This window comes from Hyposmocoma kahamanoa, unplaced genomic scaffold (genome assembly GCF_003589595.1).
Source record: "Hyposmocoma kahamanoa isolate Upper Pololo Valley unplaced genomic scaffold, ASM358959v1 192, whole genome shotgun sequence".
Lineage (NCBI taxonomy): Eukaryota > Metazoa > Arthropoda > Insecta > Lepidoptera > Cosmopterigidae > Hyposmocoma > Hyposmocoma kahamanoa.
Window position 1 is genome coordinate 6,119,794 of NW_020653719.1, and position 17,302 is coordinate 6,137,095.

The window sequence follows — 17,302 nt, forward strand, 5'->3', positions numbered from 1 at the left end:
ACTTGTTTTTGCAATAAATGGTTTAGATTTAATATTTACTGTGTAAGCATATATAAGAAGCCGAACGGCAAACTTTGTCTGTAAACAAATTAAACTCTACAATGTAATCACCATAACGATACTTTATGAACGCGCCGTGCAAATTACTTGCACCCGAGGTATGGTACAAGTGGTAAACTTAGACCACGACTGAGAAGCCGACTTTGGACACTTTAGGGCCTTTTCTCACTATTCCAAAAAAGATGTTTTCATTACATCAAATTCAGTTTATCAAAAAATAAAAGTGAGATCTTAGATTTTTACTATAAAGATACCTACATAAACAGAGCGTAATCATTGTGCGATACTGAATATAATTTACATATATATGCAATACTTGTTACCAAAAACAGTATACACAGTATGACAAAGTAAATTATGATTTATATAAATCCATTTTTTTTCAAAATGACGCGTTTACACAGTGATAAGAAAGCGTTAATAATGTTATGAAAATAATAAGCTAGTAAAAGCTAACAATTAAAGAGAGACACGCAACTGTGTTTAATAAAAATAATAATATCCGTGTATGTGTTACATTGCCTTAGTTAATTATAAGCTTTACAAAAGAGTTGCCAAAGTTTGTATTATTTTTGCATACATCGAGACGCAAAATTTGTTATAAAAGCTCAAGGCTAAATAAAATATGTACTATGTTGCATGATTTCTTGTAAATAAATTAGCTGAAATCCTGACTTTCTAGATTTTTTGCTTGCATGTCTATGAAAGTAATTTCTTGTTTTCAGAATCACGTTACGTCACATTACGTTAAAATTAAGAGTCAAAGAAAATATTTATATATACTGCAATCTCTTGTGTGTTGACCCACAAGACTTCCCTCTCTTCGCCCAAGGCGTATAGATAAACACTTTACGTGTGTACTACGAGCGTTTTATATACGTAGTTTGAGCACCGTTTACTTGATCACTTAGCTGATAGCGAATGGACTCTGTACTCAGCTAGTTCAGCCTTTATTGCTTTGGAATAACTGGATTTATTGGTAGGAATTATAGAGATAGCAAATCGATTTTTTCATCTATTAACACCTATGGCTGTTAGCCGTAATCGAACTATTCTTTAAACTTCAGAACGATATCTCCTATGAACACTGCGACAACTTTATTTTTTTGTCATTTTCTGTTATTTTTGTCAACAGCCATATTTATTACTAATGTTATGCTCCCCGAATTTTGTGAATACAAAATAAAAAAGCAAAAAATAAAATTCGAAAACAAAACATAAAAACCAATTTTGTGAAAAAAGAAACAAAAAACAAAATAAAAACAGATCAGGTCCAAAAATTAAGTTGGCGTAGTGTTCATTGGATGTATCGAGAATAAAATCATTCAAAAGGTTTGTAGCATAAGGTTTGTATTAAAATATAAATAATCAATAATTCTTTTCCGATATATTTTAATTTGTGTGAGTCACATTTCACGGATTTAAGCGTGGAGGAAGACCATAGAAAAGATGGAGAGATTGTGTGAATGATGTAATGTATAAAGAGAGTGACCAGTGATGCGGTAGGTGATAGAGATGAGTGGAAAAATAACTGCGCCGACCCCGTGTAGTGGGATAAAGCTAGAAGTATGGGTATATACCAATTATACTATTCTACAATACCACGTTATACTGCGGAAGCGGTTTTAAAGATATTTTGGTGAAGAGAAAGATATTAAGTGATTACAAAGTTTTGGTGATGTCTGAAAGATAGTAGTTATACGTACGTCGTACTTTAGGGTAAATAGGTCATTGCTGTATTTATGTAAAAATAAGTTTCCTATATAAAGTTGTTTTCTTAAACTATTTCCAATGTTCAAGTGGTGGATATGAACTATCGGGCGATAGGAAAACGTAAGAATATGAAAAAGTAAAGGATATTGAATTTAAAGACATTATCTAACTCTTTTATTGAATTTATGTATTGTGCAAGTATTTCTAGTTCTACCCTTCGTATACGCGCGCAGGGTTATTTTAAAATTGATTTAAAAATAAACTAAGAAAAGGCTTTCAAAGTAAGCGAGCGTAAAGTTCACGCTTAAGTAAGCGGGAAAACGTGCGTGCGTATACTACCTTTATGGGGAACGTTTAATAGATGTAAGTGCGAATGATAATTAACTGTGTTGGAATTAAACATAAAAAAATGTATTGCGCACATTTTTTATAATATATATTTATTTCAATCTGCGAATTATGATGTTACATTAACGAAGTTCTTAAAAAAGTTTTCTCGATTATCACATAATGGAAATAAACTACTTTTTGGACCTTAATATTTATTATACGTGTATGGTAAGTACTTTCCTTTACCTATTCCTGCCGTAATGTGAGCATTATTGGTTTCCGGTTTTGAAGGCTAAATGTGCTGGTGAAATTACAGGCCAATGGAACTTTTTATTATAATATTAAGTGACGGGACGAACAAGTCGTGTGTTTGATGGTAAGCTACACGCCTGTCCATAACAGTTGCAGTGCCACTCAAAGCTTTGAATCGCAAAGGTCTGAGCGTACTGCCGCTGCGCCCGTTATCCTGAGGCACAAGTTGACAAGTCCTTTGTGCCTGTAATGTCACCAGCTCCTTTCAACCGGAACACAGTAATGCTGACATTACTGCTAGGCGGCAGAAATAGGTAAGGTGGCAGTACTTCCCTGGACGAACTCTATCACAAGGGTCTTTACTGCCACTATTTTTTGTCAACTTATCAATATATCAATTATTTTTACTTGAAATAAAATTGTTTTTTCAATCAGCTATGACCTTTGAAAAAATAAACTATTGACGTGTTTGAGAAAATGAGCGTACGCGTTTTAGATAAAAAAAAAACACTTTCATTTTCAGTGTTACATATTTTTTTAGTACCGCGCAAAGTTATGGTATCAAATTTCTTATTGCGGAGTTATTGCGTTTTATAAAACAAACAAGTACAGATTTTTGTTTTTTCGTTTCTTTTAGTTAATATTAGTGTAGTTTAGTTTATGCATCTTTCTTTGCGCTTAAAACTATTGTCCAAACACACAAAGTCAACTTTAGTGATAAATGCTTTTTACGGCATTCTAGGTTAATGTAAGTAAGATACATACACGCGTCATCACGTCTGTGGCCGAGGGTTTAGAGTAATCAAATGAAAGCTCGGTCCACATCATTTACTGTAACCTAAAATAGGAATAGGAAGAAAGGTAAAGTGAAGGCATAAAGGCTGTAACAAAACAAATTAACGATATGAACACACTCAAATTACATACAGGTTAACAGGTATTTTTAAGTCCATGTCTGTACTGTAGCAAAGACACAATGCTATTGGCTTACATTTTGCCTTTGACGGTATGTATAGTGTTAGTGAATTACATGCGAGTGTATTGGGAGTATGTGTGAGAGAATTGTTTACTGAGAAAAGTGAAAAGTACTAGTTAATACTAAGTTTTTTTTTCTTTACCTGTGTTCTTCCTTTTTTGTCTTCCTTTTTTTGAGCATCTGTGAGAGGAGAGTTTACAAGAATAGTTATTTGTACTTAATACCACAAATATAAAAAATAGAAATATATATATTCTATATATCATTTGTATTATTATATATATATATATATATATATATACTATTTCAAATTTTTTCTTTCCTTTTTTTATTTTAGGTTAGACATGGTAAAAACAAACTTACCCCAAAAGGGCCTGTATTTTTATGCTTTACAAGCAGTTAGGTTACATGATTTTCAATGGTATAACTGGTCAGAATTTTATATGAAGTCGAGCACGTGTGTTCGCTTCGGAAATTTAGTAGAGAGTGGCGACGGAAAAAAGAAAAGTAAGAGTGACGAAGAAAAGGAATTAACGAACGATTCGAAATTTCAAAGTAGGTGGTCAGGAACCGGAGAAAAGAATGATAAGAAGGTGGTAAGAGTTTGCATCGTGACACGCCTATCTCTCACCGGGACTATGGACGTCCGCCTACTACGCTCCTGACAAACCTCCTTCGCCTCTTCCAATCCCATTAGTCTCACCATGCATGTTTGTTTATTCTTAGTACTTTTAACCCGACCTCTTTTACGGACATCTTTAATCTGATCGAGATATGTACGCCGAGATCTATCTCAGCCCACGCCTCCATCCACATTCGCTCTATAAATTTGTGACGTCAATTTACCAACATTAATTATTTCTACAAGACCAAATTATGTAACCATTCCCGTGTCTGTCCTGGTTACTGTATCATTTTTCATACATAAGTTTAAGTAAGATAATAATAATAAATAAATAAATGAAAATGAATAAATATAAATCAAGTAAGATCTCGTCAAATATTACAAAAATTTCGAAAAAACAATTAATAAAGAAAATTAACATGTGTTTTTCAAGTTTTTACAGTGTCTACTATATTTTAGATCAGTTATGTTGTGAGAATAAATATTCTAAAGAAGGTGCTGCGGCCAGCCTCTATGGATAACCAGCGGAATGACTGCCCATAAAGACACACAGCCCACATTCACTAGACTGACAGAAATTCAAAATTAGACCGACTTTCTTTTGGACAGAGACGACGAGGGTAGTCCTGGCGAAACCACTGACAAGAGCAGACGACTTCTCCTGTCTATAAGTTGTACAGATTGACCATGCAGAAGAGGTCCCTGTGAAAGAGTTTTTCCAGGTAAGTACTGCCACCTTATCTATTTCTGTCGCCAAGCAGTAATGTGAGCATTACTGCGTTCCGGTTTGGAAGGGTAAAGATGCTGGTGAAATTACAGGGAATTGTCTACTTATGGCTCAGTGGGACGAGCGCAGTGACAGCGCCGCAAGATCTTTGCGATTTAAAGCTCTGAGTAGCACTGCAAATATTGTAGATAAGCGTATCGCTTACGATTATCATATCACAACGAAACGAATCGAAAATGTCAGTAGATAAACTTTCGATTTTTGTAAACAAAGTTACCATGCTTAGAGCGGTCCAAAACAAGCATCGAACTAATCAAATACAAAACATAAGACAAACGGGTTGTATAGCAGGGGCCCAACTAAACCGAACTGGCCTAAACTGGTTATAACAAGTTAAGGCCCGCGAGGGGACGAGAGATGCGAGGGAAGGGGTCTAACTAGATTCCTCCCAACTTTCTCTGGCTAGATAATGATCTTCGCTACGGACGTGGGTGCTAGGATGGTGGAGGCAGTCTCGCGATTGGAACGCTGCAGTTCAGACGCTCGTGTGATAAGCCATACTGAACTTTGTAAAACGAATACAATATTGAGCTACACTGCCAGACATAGAAGAACAAATACGGTAAATTTTCTCCTCAAGTAAAATTTCAGTTATAATAATTATTAATGCAAAGATCGAACACAAAGAATTACTTCGATCCGGTTGGATTCGAACCAACGTCTTCTAACAAACCATGCCAGAGGCTGTGCCAAATGAGCCATGGAATAAATCAGCGGAGCTTACGAATTTTTCTATGTGCTTGTTGTAGACATTTGAAGATGTTTGTTCGAATCCAGCCGGATCTTTGTTTTAAAACAAACTAATGGTGTAATTTCACAAAAAAAGAATTGAACATCATGGTGGTGAACAATCGTAACTAAACTACTAAACTTCTTTTCTCTATATTTCATACTGGTTTGCCACGTAGAGATTCTCGGGCCGGGAGAAATATTTGTATGGTCTACATTTGTTTCTCTCGTGAGTTTGTGACTTATTTGTGGTTGTCTTTATCTGTGTCCATGGCACCCGTGGCACAGACTTTCGGGGCTATGAGTGTATGCGTTATTTGTTATTTATTTATTTATAACCTTCTTAGTTGTTTCTAAAACAAACCATTAAGTTTATTACCTAGGTACATTGCATTTTCAACGAATTGTTGGATAAAAAAATTCGATTTTTGTTGCTTAACACTTGTCAACCGCCGAAGAATGAGCGACAGAAAGTATGTTTACAGAGTTTGAAAACGTGTAAACGTATGCATATAAGCGGAATAGAAAACAACAAAAAAATCACAAATATATCACAAATAACTTTTTTATTAAAAAAAACCGACCACAAAAATTTGTGGAATTACATCTATTTGCCAAGTTTTATTGACATCGGTTACTGGAAAGTGCGCGAAACCGGACTCATCCACTAGTTTGTTACCCTTGGAGATGGATTATTTCCGTCAAATTTAAATGGGACTAATGCTGAGGTACCCTCTTCCTTTTCTTTTTGAGAAAGATTGAGAACCTTCTCATTTTTTAAGTCAGTTAAAAAGGGGCCAAACACAAGTGCAGTCAAATTTAGAATTCGAATAGAAAAATTACAAACACAAATTATTGTAAAAGGTATTTGATTGCTACGAGCTACGGTTTGCTACAATGTGCACATATTATGTATGCTATTTGTAAGCAACCACATACAAATGTCTTACCACAGTCTATTCATGTTGAAACTTACGAAGCGAACTGCGTCTACATCGTGTTGACGTAGACAGATGTAGGAAGTGCTACAATTCGTAGCATTTCGTAGCGCTCTAGTGAATTTGTACTTTGTCATGTCTGTGAGCTTTAGCGACTTAGTAGTCAGAATTTGTCACATTACGATTATAAGGAAGTTTAGTTTAGAACTTTTTAGTACCCAATGTCATGTACAACAAACTTTTGTCATTTGTATTTTATTACGGCTTCATAAAGACTGATGTGAGTAAAGGAAGCGATAGAGTTATATCAGGTACGTAGAAAGTAGGGTTCATAGTCCGCCGACCCCAGTCGTAAATGATACCTTTGATGGTGAAGGAAACTTATTCATTGAAGAAGATTCACAAAATACCTTGAAAGCATGGTATGTATAGGTCGCTTTAATAATTTGACTTGCTAGAGACAACCCTGTGCCCAGAAATGGAACGTATGTATATAAGTTGGCACATAATTTAAACTTTACCCTGTTGGCATATCTTTGAAAGTCCAATTATTGCAAGTTACAATGTTTTGATTCTACATTGAAATTTCATTCAATGTGCTACCATATAGCGACAATAGCTGAAACGTCGTCTTTCACGATTAACGGCAATTAACGTTCTCAAGAAAAAAGTCGACCATATTGCTGCGGCACAAGGTTTGCTTTCGTTTCTTGTAACAAAAAAATCTACTATGGTAAACAGAAAATGGATAATTTATTAAAATCAAATAAAATCATACTTAACGATGATATGAAACACCACCATGGGTAATATTAGTAGTGCAACTATCATTTTTGCACTTCAAAGTAGCAAAATAAGGCAATTTTCCACGATATTTGAGGTTTTGCACGAGATAGTTGACAGGACCATAACGTACAATGAGACAATAGCGGAGCTTGGGCGCAGTCCGCCCACTAAGCACTTCTACTGTATTTATTGTTCTGTGGTTTGCATGTAAGGATGTTAAAAAATATCTAATCAACGGATATAATTATGTACCTATGACATTATTAAATTTGCCGTGTTCCGCTTGCGATACAGATGTTAACTACCCTTTGGTAGGGTTTATAGGGTAGAACGATTTTTGCCAATCTGTGTTAAGTATTTAATACAAAATTCAAAAGGTTCAATCACAAGGCTTTAGAAAATTCAGTATCAAGTAACACATAACTTTATGACGATCGATTTAAAACATTTGAAAATTATTCTCTTTGATACATTTGTTTTATTTACTAGAATGTAGGAGTCGGTAAACTTTTACCGTAGATTATTTGTTTGTATATGTATAATAAAAATTAAAAAATAATTTTAGTTTAGTGCTATTGTTTACACTCGTATATCGTATGCGTAAATTAAGTTGTACAAGTTTCACCATCAACCTTTTTATCTCTTTGCTTAGGAGGTGGCAGCTATCAAATCATTAGGCTACGAATTCTACAAGTTTACAAGCTTACGTTTAATTATTTAAAGAAACAAGAAGTGAACGTTGCATACTTCTCATATTGCACTATATAAGATAAGATCTCGGGCAAAGAGAATTTGCACTTCTTAATCATAAAAGGTGGGATGTATTGTATATTACACCAACGCTCACTACGTGCCATAACTGCCTCTGTGGCATAACATTGAGCGCAAACCTTAACTTTGGCGCTTAAATTGAAAGTAAGAACAAATTTCAACCAAAAAACTGGGTATTCTTTATAATAATGACAGTTCTTAACTTTATACAAAACACAAGTCCAATGTTGCATGGAGCACTGCAGTGACCTGTGGGATGGCTCAGCGAAGTATCACCTTGAGGCTCTTGATTCGATTGAGCGCAGAGCCAAACGACTTATTGGCGACGATAAGCTCGAATCTAAAGTTCATAGTTTAGCCCACCTGTGCAAAGTTGCCCGTCTGTCGGTTTTTTACAGAAGATACTTCGGTGAGCTCCATCAGCTCATCCCACTCGCCCCCTTTTACCATCGGACATCCAGACGTATGGCGGGATATCATCCTTACTTAGTCGATATTCCCTTGAGGCGTACTAAGCGCTTTTCGTCATCTTTTTTTATGCGCACAGCCCAAGAATGGAATTCCGTGCCTGCGTCTGTATTTCCGAATTCATACAACCCGGGTATCTTTAAGGTGCGACTGAATGATGACTGAACTGAAAGATGCCTCTTTTGGGTAAGCTCGTCCCATCGTAAATCCTATCTTAGCTCCAGAGCTTGGTAGTGGTCAAGAGCAAGTCCATTAAATTAAAAAAAAAAAAAAAAAAACATAATCACTCATCGCTGACATATTGATTGGCTTTATAGACGAGAGGATATTTCAACAACACTGCCTTTTCATTCATTTTTTCCTGATCATTTTAAAAAGCTGGCGCATACTAATATGCGTGCGGTGCAACATACTTCTGCTTCTGCTTCCTCAACTGCGGAAGTTCTACAGGATTTTTTACATCCGCTCCCGTGACGTTTATAACGGAACTTTAATCGGAACTTTACCAAGTTCGCGACGGATGAGGCACGAACGCCGATCTCAAAGGAAATTCCTTGTGCTATAAGTACTAAAGGATATTGTGGCTCTTGATTGAGTATATACAGGTGAAAGCCAATGCTACCCTGAGGGTCGAACAGTTGGGGCTTCGCCATAATGTGAATTGATTTATGGCGAGAGTGCCAACCTAACATCTATTGACCTTCATGAAGGAGGAGTTTTGGACGAATTGTGTCATTTATCGACGTTTCCGAGGCCGGTTACCGGACACCCAAGTTGCGTTACACGTCGCAGTCTATAAGTGTAAATAAATAAATAGTGTTTTATATTGTTGTTATATTGTATGTATTCCTATTTATTATGTATTAGTCCTTAAGGTACATATTTATAGGTCATGCGGCCTTAATCAAATGAATAAATAAAAAAAGCAACGGAATTCCCTCTGGACCACTTCCCAGAACACCCAGACCAGAATGAAACTAGAAATCCGTTATAACACTTCCGGTGCATCACATTTGGCACGCAAAGCCGACAATCGTATACCGGATCGATGTTATCCCGTCAATAAAGCGTACCCTTGGTAAAAATGCTTTTATCTCATGGAAGTGATAAAAATAAAACTTGTGATGAAACAGTTTATATATATTTTAAACTTTATAACACTGCAATTTAAGCATAAACAAGTTAACGACTAATTTCGTTCGTAGCATCTGTAAACTTCTCACCTGAACTTTTGTCATTTTGCAGATGTCACCTTATTATATACACCAAAGGTGTGATATCAATCAATGAAAAGGTCGATATATTATTCGCAATAAAATTTACCACGTTCTGAATACAGCTGCGTAGTAACCCAAAAATGGACTGTTTTACTGTTGGCCACAAATCTCGTTATATCATTTTGATCCATTAAGTGATCGTATAAATTAAAAATGAACATTTAATTTTACTAATTATTACAGACAATATTTTTAATAATAGAATTGAAGAAATAATAAAACTTCCAAATCACACGAGAAGATAGCAATATATGTAATTGAATGAATTGGTTTTCTTGTAGATTCAAAAATCGCCATCATGTGGACCACGATGAACCGCGTTCACCTAGAAGATCCCTGTTCACACTATACGCTACAGTACCTAGAATCTGAGGGTTGTAGAGCAATAAAACTTTGTCAATCCAAAAATGTCAGTTTATAGCGCCATAAGAATACTTAATATCTTGTATGTTTATGAAACATTCATAGTTCACTTTGTCACTCCTATATATAAATATCTTGATAGCAGAAGTAGAATCCAACTAATGCCACCTAGTGGGATTCGTACAGAAGTATACATATCCAATCCATAACTTAAAGAGCAAACTACAATTTATATAAACATACGCAACAAATGAAACATAGGCTGAGATTTATAAAACGAACTTTAACTTCGATTGAACAGAAATGGTAATGGTTATGGAAATGTTTACAAAACAAACTGCCTAAATGTAAGCAAGAAATTAAATTAAACTTTTAATTTAGTTCATAATTTCTTGCTTAAACTTGGGTAAAGTTCGTAATGGTGTTAGTTTATTATTAACATTAGTGTAGTTAGTATTGGTATTAGTCATAGTGATATTAGTAATAGCTCTATGTCACATTTACGTATGTGTACCGTTACTTGATATATTTATGAAGTACTACTAGCATAAATATGTGTGCTGTGAATTTCATTAGTTTTGATTTTGGTTTGTGTTAGTGGTAAATAAATGGTAAAAAAAAGTCAACTGTGACCATGGGGCCTGTAAAGGGCCCGAAACGTCGGTTTGTTTGAAATAACAAATATATTCGATTTAAATCCGGAAAAATAGTTTCATTTCCTATAGGTAAAAAAATAGTTTAAAAAACTACTAACCTTGGATTTTTTTTAATTCGTTTTATAAAGATCAGCCTAAGTATTATAATGTTTAAGTCTGTAATATTAATATTGCTACAAGGTAAGTTACGTCACAAAAAATGTGCGTCATGATAAGAAACTACTTTTAGAAAAAAATATTTAAAACATGCAAATTAAAAAAAAATCCGCCTTCAAACGAATTTGTAATTATTTTGTACAAAAGATGTTTGCTGTTGTTTGAAACTTTAAATTGTCACACATCTCAAACATTGTCCGTGTGTCCGAGGTATACACCCCTAGGGAATTTACACATCTTAATCAGCAAAAGGCGGGGTGAAGATGACTGGGGTACATTGCACCCTAGTCACCCCCGAATGAGTCGACGAATGTCTTCGGTGGTTATTGCGAATCTAAAGTTGGGCAATAGGATTTTTAGACCAATTTATACCTAAAGTAAAAATATATAAAAGTGTTTATTTCTTCACAAATTCTTTATTTGTATAAAGCAAACAAGCAATGGCTGTGGTGGCGTAATGATTTGATTTACCGCCTTTCCTGAGCTTGTGAGGCGTGGGTTCAAATCTCGGCTTGCACCTCTGAGTTTATCGGAATTTATGTGTGAAATTTAATAAGCGAAGAAAACAATCAGGATACCATGAGGATACCTGTATATATTTGTAAAGCAATTTAATGATGAATTTGAAGTTCCCCATTCCCCGCGTGGGCCTCGTGTGGGAACCGTAGCCTAAGCCCTCTCTTTGTGAGAGGAAGCCTGCGCTCTGCAGTGGGACTATATATAGGTTAACTATTTGTATAAATAAACAATATTCATTTATGTAATAAATAACAAAACAAATTATACACTTCAATATTACCTTTTGGCTAAATCGCAAACTCTTCCAAGTGACCTTACAAGAACTAGAAAACAGTACATAATTAATGAAAAAACATGCTATAAACTTAATAAATAAACATAAAGTTTCTTTCAAGTAACCTTACAAGGTTTAGAACAGTACATAATTAATTAAAAAACATGCTGCACAATTATTAATGAACGTAAAATGAATATGATACAAATACTGTTCATTGGATTATAAAACATTTTTGGCAGACACTTTCTATTAAAACAAGCTCTTAAACCTTTCAACGAAACTTTCAGAACCTCTCTAGATAATTCGATTGGTCACAGAATAATTAGACTGGTGCTTAATTCAGTACATTTTAGGAATATGCAAAGGAGTCTTGAATGTCACGCGGGGGAAATATACTGGGTTTCATCTTTCGTGACATTTATGATCGTGTCTCTATATGTGTGTGTGTGTGAGAAAGATACGTGTTAATATTTCTTTGTGTCGTATCTTATAGACGAAACAATTTGTAGAGGTGACCCGTGCACAGCATAGGCATGCACATAGGATCGAGGATACAGACCATCGTATTTTATATCATTGAATAATTGTTACACAAATACAAAATATACATATAATATAAAACAGTTTACATATAAATATTTAAACAAAAAATATTATATTAAAATATCAGCATGATAAAAATACATTTATGTATGTATTTTTATCATGCTGGAATGGCAGTAAAATAAGTATATAAAGTCATTAGGTAAGTACAACGGAACTATCTTTATTAAATCTTGTTGTCAACTATTCTTAGTATACAAGTACTTTGACGTAAATTAAAAAAAATCCTAGATAAAAGCGCTATTTAAATCTACTTCGTGATTGTGGACCACCTGACTGGTTCACTTAGACAGCTGTGACTGATTATATGTAGTCGCTAGCGCCATCTAGCGCGAAGTAGCTAAACTAAACGTGAAGTCATCACCAAATGCCTTTCTGGCTTATATTGTAGAAATTAATTTAAAAAAAGTGAATTTACGTTTTTGAGCTATCGTCATTATGTTTGTTAAGCAAATTTGAAAATTGTTATGTTTTATAACATTTTGTTCAGCTACTCGTCTATAGATGGCGGAAGTAGTCAAATTAGCCTGTGCATTGACGGGAAACCAATGTTCCACCAATGTTTGGCTGAAGTTTGCTTTGTTGCAAGGTAAATGAATGATCACCACATATTAACTAAAATATTGATGAAATGGTATTTACTGATTAGAAGGAGCCGCCCCGCAAGATGTATCATTCTGTGAGTTCTTAGAGCAATTCTATTTAAGCCACATAGTACCTTGCCCTGTATCCTTGTCCTCCGTCTGACATCTGTCCTAAGCAATTACTGTCAAATAAGTAATATTCGACCAAATTAAAAGAGACAGATTTTTAATTCGGTCGTTCTTCTTCTTCCTGTCTTATCCCACGCTAGGTGGGTCGGCACATTGTATTTTCTTCCACTCTCCACTAACAGCCCTCATTTTTATACTAACTTCATTCTTATCACGTCTGTTTTTCACACAATCCTTATTACGGACATTACGGAGAATGAGGGTAGATTCCCTTACGCCGATTAACAAATCCTTTAACTACGATGGTAACCATTATAGTGTATGATGACATCGATACTATAAAAAGAAGAGGGCTGATAAGTATTGCGTATTGGGTTCGGGTGAATTATTATTGTCTTTTCATATTTAATTTATTTTCATAGATGTTGTTTCTTTATTGAGAATGTATTAGACAATTTAGTTAAGTAAGATAGATTAATTATCATCTTAGCACCAGAATTGTACGTTGATGAGCTAGTATACAATAACAAAAATCCTCTGTCCTGCTTCTTCTAGTAATCTTTATTAATGTGTTATATCGTCGTCTTACTTTCTCAAACTCGTATCGTAAAACACAAAGTTACTGAAATGCAAATTTTGTAGGCTGATTTATATTTATTCTCTATTCTTTATTCTCATTTACATCATATTTACTTCATATTCACCCACTGGCTTTTACCTATTCTTAATATAATGCATCCAAATTAACACCCTTGATAAGAAATTTTAAATAAATAGAAAGTTTTGTCATCTCCTGAATAATCTTAAACCTTAAATACGATACGACTTTGAGGAAGTAAGGCATCGATGACGATTTCGGTTGGTGACCATGGTGATCGGTGCTTTTTGTCAGGCACAATAATATTATTTAGAATATCGAATTATTTCGAATTGTATGTTGTAAATTATTACAATAAGTTGACATAGAAATATTTAATTTGATTCCCAATATGTGTGTGCTATGTAGACGTGCATTCTATACGGATACCGGTTAGTAATAGAATATATTTCGATTACTTTCTGTGGATACTGTAGAAATCGATAAAGGAACAATGACGGAAGCAACATAAATAATAATAATAATAAAAGTACTGCGTTCCAGTTTTGAAGGGTTATGGTGCTGGTGAAATTAGAGGCACATGGGACTTTTTAATTGTCCACTTCTGTCTCTGGGTAACAACCGCAGTGGCAATGTGTATCAGATCTTTGCGATTAAAGCTCTGAGTGTCATGGATAGTTGTGTCGCTTACCACAGGGCGCACGACTTGTTCGCCGCGTTGCTTGATATCATTAAAAAAAAAACTTCCTATTTAATAAGCGACTTACGAGTTAATGGAGTTGAGGGAGTCCTAAAAAGCCGCAAGTTTGTTCTTGGGGTCCGCGGGCTGATCTTTGATACTGTTGTTTCTTTGCTGGAAATGTTTTCTGCTGGAGGTGAAGGAGGTTAGATAAACGTTTTATTAGATTGTAGCTTTACGGTGATCGCCGACAAGTTCATTTAACATCTTTGACTATTTTTAGTGTCAAACTAATATTTCACTTGAAATCGTCACATTGATTAACTCTACTACCTACTGATTAACCGACTTCAATAAATGGAGGAGATTTTCAAAGTCACAGTTGGTTTTTTTTGTATGTATGTTACGCGACAACTACGGCATTTGTGTACCGGCTTAGATGCTTTTTTGTTGGAAAGACCATCAGTACCATTGAAATTTGAAGAAAATATTCTACCTCTGCTAAGGTGGCAATCTAGAGGATGAATGACTTTTGAGGTCGGTTTTTAATGCTTTGTACTGATTTGTAAGGCAGATTTGCCTGTTAAGAATTAGTAGGGTAATTTTCATGTAAGTTTTCTCTACCTAATTTCGGTGGCATTTTTTATTATTATTTAAGCATTCGAAAATATTATTGTGAAATATTAAATACCATAAAATAATTATAAAATATTATTGTGAAATATTAAATATCAGGACACTACCCTCAAAAATTAAGTAATACTTCGTGATTATATTCTAGAATATTTAAATAATAAAATTTGCCAGCGAAATCAGGTAGAGAAAACTAATCTGAAAATGACCCAGTAAGAAAACATGACCTAGTTGGTCTTTGTAAATAAATATTTATAATTCACAATATTTATTTCAAATATCCTTAGCTCGAAATAATTTGCAAGAGCTAAACGGGTTACTATCGAGGATTTTGTCATCTAAGTACGCAGTAGCTGTATTTTCATATAAAGTTGAGGTTGAATTAATTGTTCAGGGAGTACAAAAGAGAGAGAGAGAGAGAGAGCACAAAAACTCGATTATTAAGCATAAATATGGAAATGTTAAGTGTGAAATATATTTTTAACTAGAAAAACCATAGAATAAGAACTCTTCTAAAACACAACGACTTAATAGTAAAATAGTTTTTACGTCGGTATATAAATAATTAATTCTACTACAAATACAAAGATAGCCAAAAAAAAAAACTATTTTTCGACGAACCCCATAAACACAAACTGAAACGTCAAAGTCAATTTAAAAAGATCACAATCTCGGAGCCCTCGATCCTAATTATAAAAAAATCCAACCAACAAATTTAAAGTCTATAAAATGAAATAAATACGTTATTTCAAATATCATGTAACCTACAATAAAAATGTCCAAGCAACCTATAGTCGAAAAATCAAAGCCAGCTCCTTACAAATGTCATGTTTGCGACGATCCGGATGGAAATAGGCCCGATTTTATTTATGGAGGGCCGTTTTTCGTACCGCTTAAGAAAGAGGATCTAAAGGATTTAAAGGACTTGAACACTCCTATGAATGTGCCGCATTCGGGGACATATAGGACCTACAATCTAATACGAAAAAAAAAGACGAAGAATACCAAAAACAAAATTTTAAAAGTTTAATGTTTTCGTTTAGATGTCAATGGTTTAGATCCACCAAATTGCGGTCTGTTATAAAGTAGCTATTCTCCACTTTGCGCAATGGATCTAGAAGTCAGCTTATTATTCACTAGCGTAGTTTTGTCAGTTTTGTTTTGTATATTCAAATTTCGAATATTCCATTTTTAAAGTAGTATTTATACGCCGAACGACGTTCTAAGTTCTATCGTGTCAAATCAAAACAAGTCTCAGTGCCTCTACTTTACTGGGACTGCGTAAATTACTTCATAATTTTATATGGAAAATTATACAGCGCCCCAAGCGGTCACGAGAAGAAACAACATTTTATATACAAATATTTTACGCAGTCGCTAGCGATAACTACTACTCTCTCAATCTCTTGATAGAGGCAAAGGACAATGTTTTGTAATTTTATTACAACAAGAATCTTTTTTTTTATGAAGGGAAAACAATAAATTAGTTTTTACTAATTACCATTTTTATTATTTATTATATATTATTATATATTATTTTAATAATTACTAATGTACAAATATAATGTACAATTATATTTTTATGTTATTAGACGACATGGCTTTGGATTCTACATAAACTTGATTCAAAATATATTCTATAGCATTTAAGCTTATTTGATAAGAGCAACCCCTAGAGTTTCTTGCTTACTTAGCAGTAGCTTAAAAAAGTGATGTTTTCAGTAAATTTTTATTTTACCTATGGAATAAATGACTTTTAGAATTTGATTTTTGATTAACTTCAAAGATAACAAAAAAAAAATCTTTTTGCAGTTTGTCTTAAAATGCTGTGTTTAATATTACGGTGTACTTGGTTTGACACGGTAGAGTTGTGAGACGAAGTTTCTTCTAAGTACCTTAAACAAAAGAAAAATATATAAATTCTGATCTAACGTTCATTTGACTTTAGAAATTAAACTTTGTTGTATAATAGCGTATTACAATTGACGGTTATTTTTAGACGAGTTCCTTGGCATAGCACATCAATGGCCTAGAATTAAACAAAACTTAAATTTAAAAAAAGTCAGTCAGTTGTCACCATGGGACACATAAAGAACCCGAAATATTGATTTTAAAAATATACGTGATTGATGATTTTGTAACAACATTCCTAGTTGTTTTTGTAAAAACAACTAGGAATGAGATGTTTTTTATTTATTGTCTTCACAATGACTACAAATTGACGAATGTTTAAATTTTAATTAGGGAAAATTTCAAATTAATTAAGCAGTGTAATTAGCGTAAAACCGGGTTAGATGCCCCACATTTTGAAAGGGTCTCCTAATTTAAAAATTATTAGTTTACCATGAATAATTCCTATTGATATAACTAGTTTAATCTTTTACATGACATTA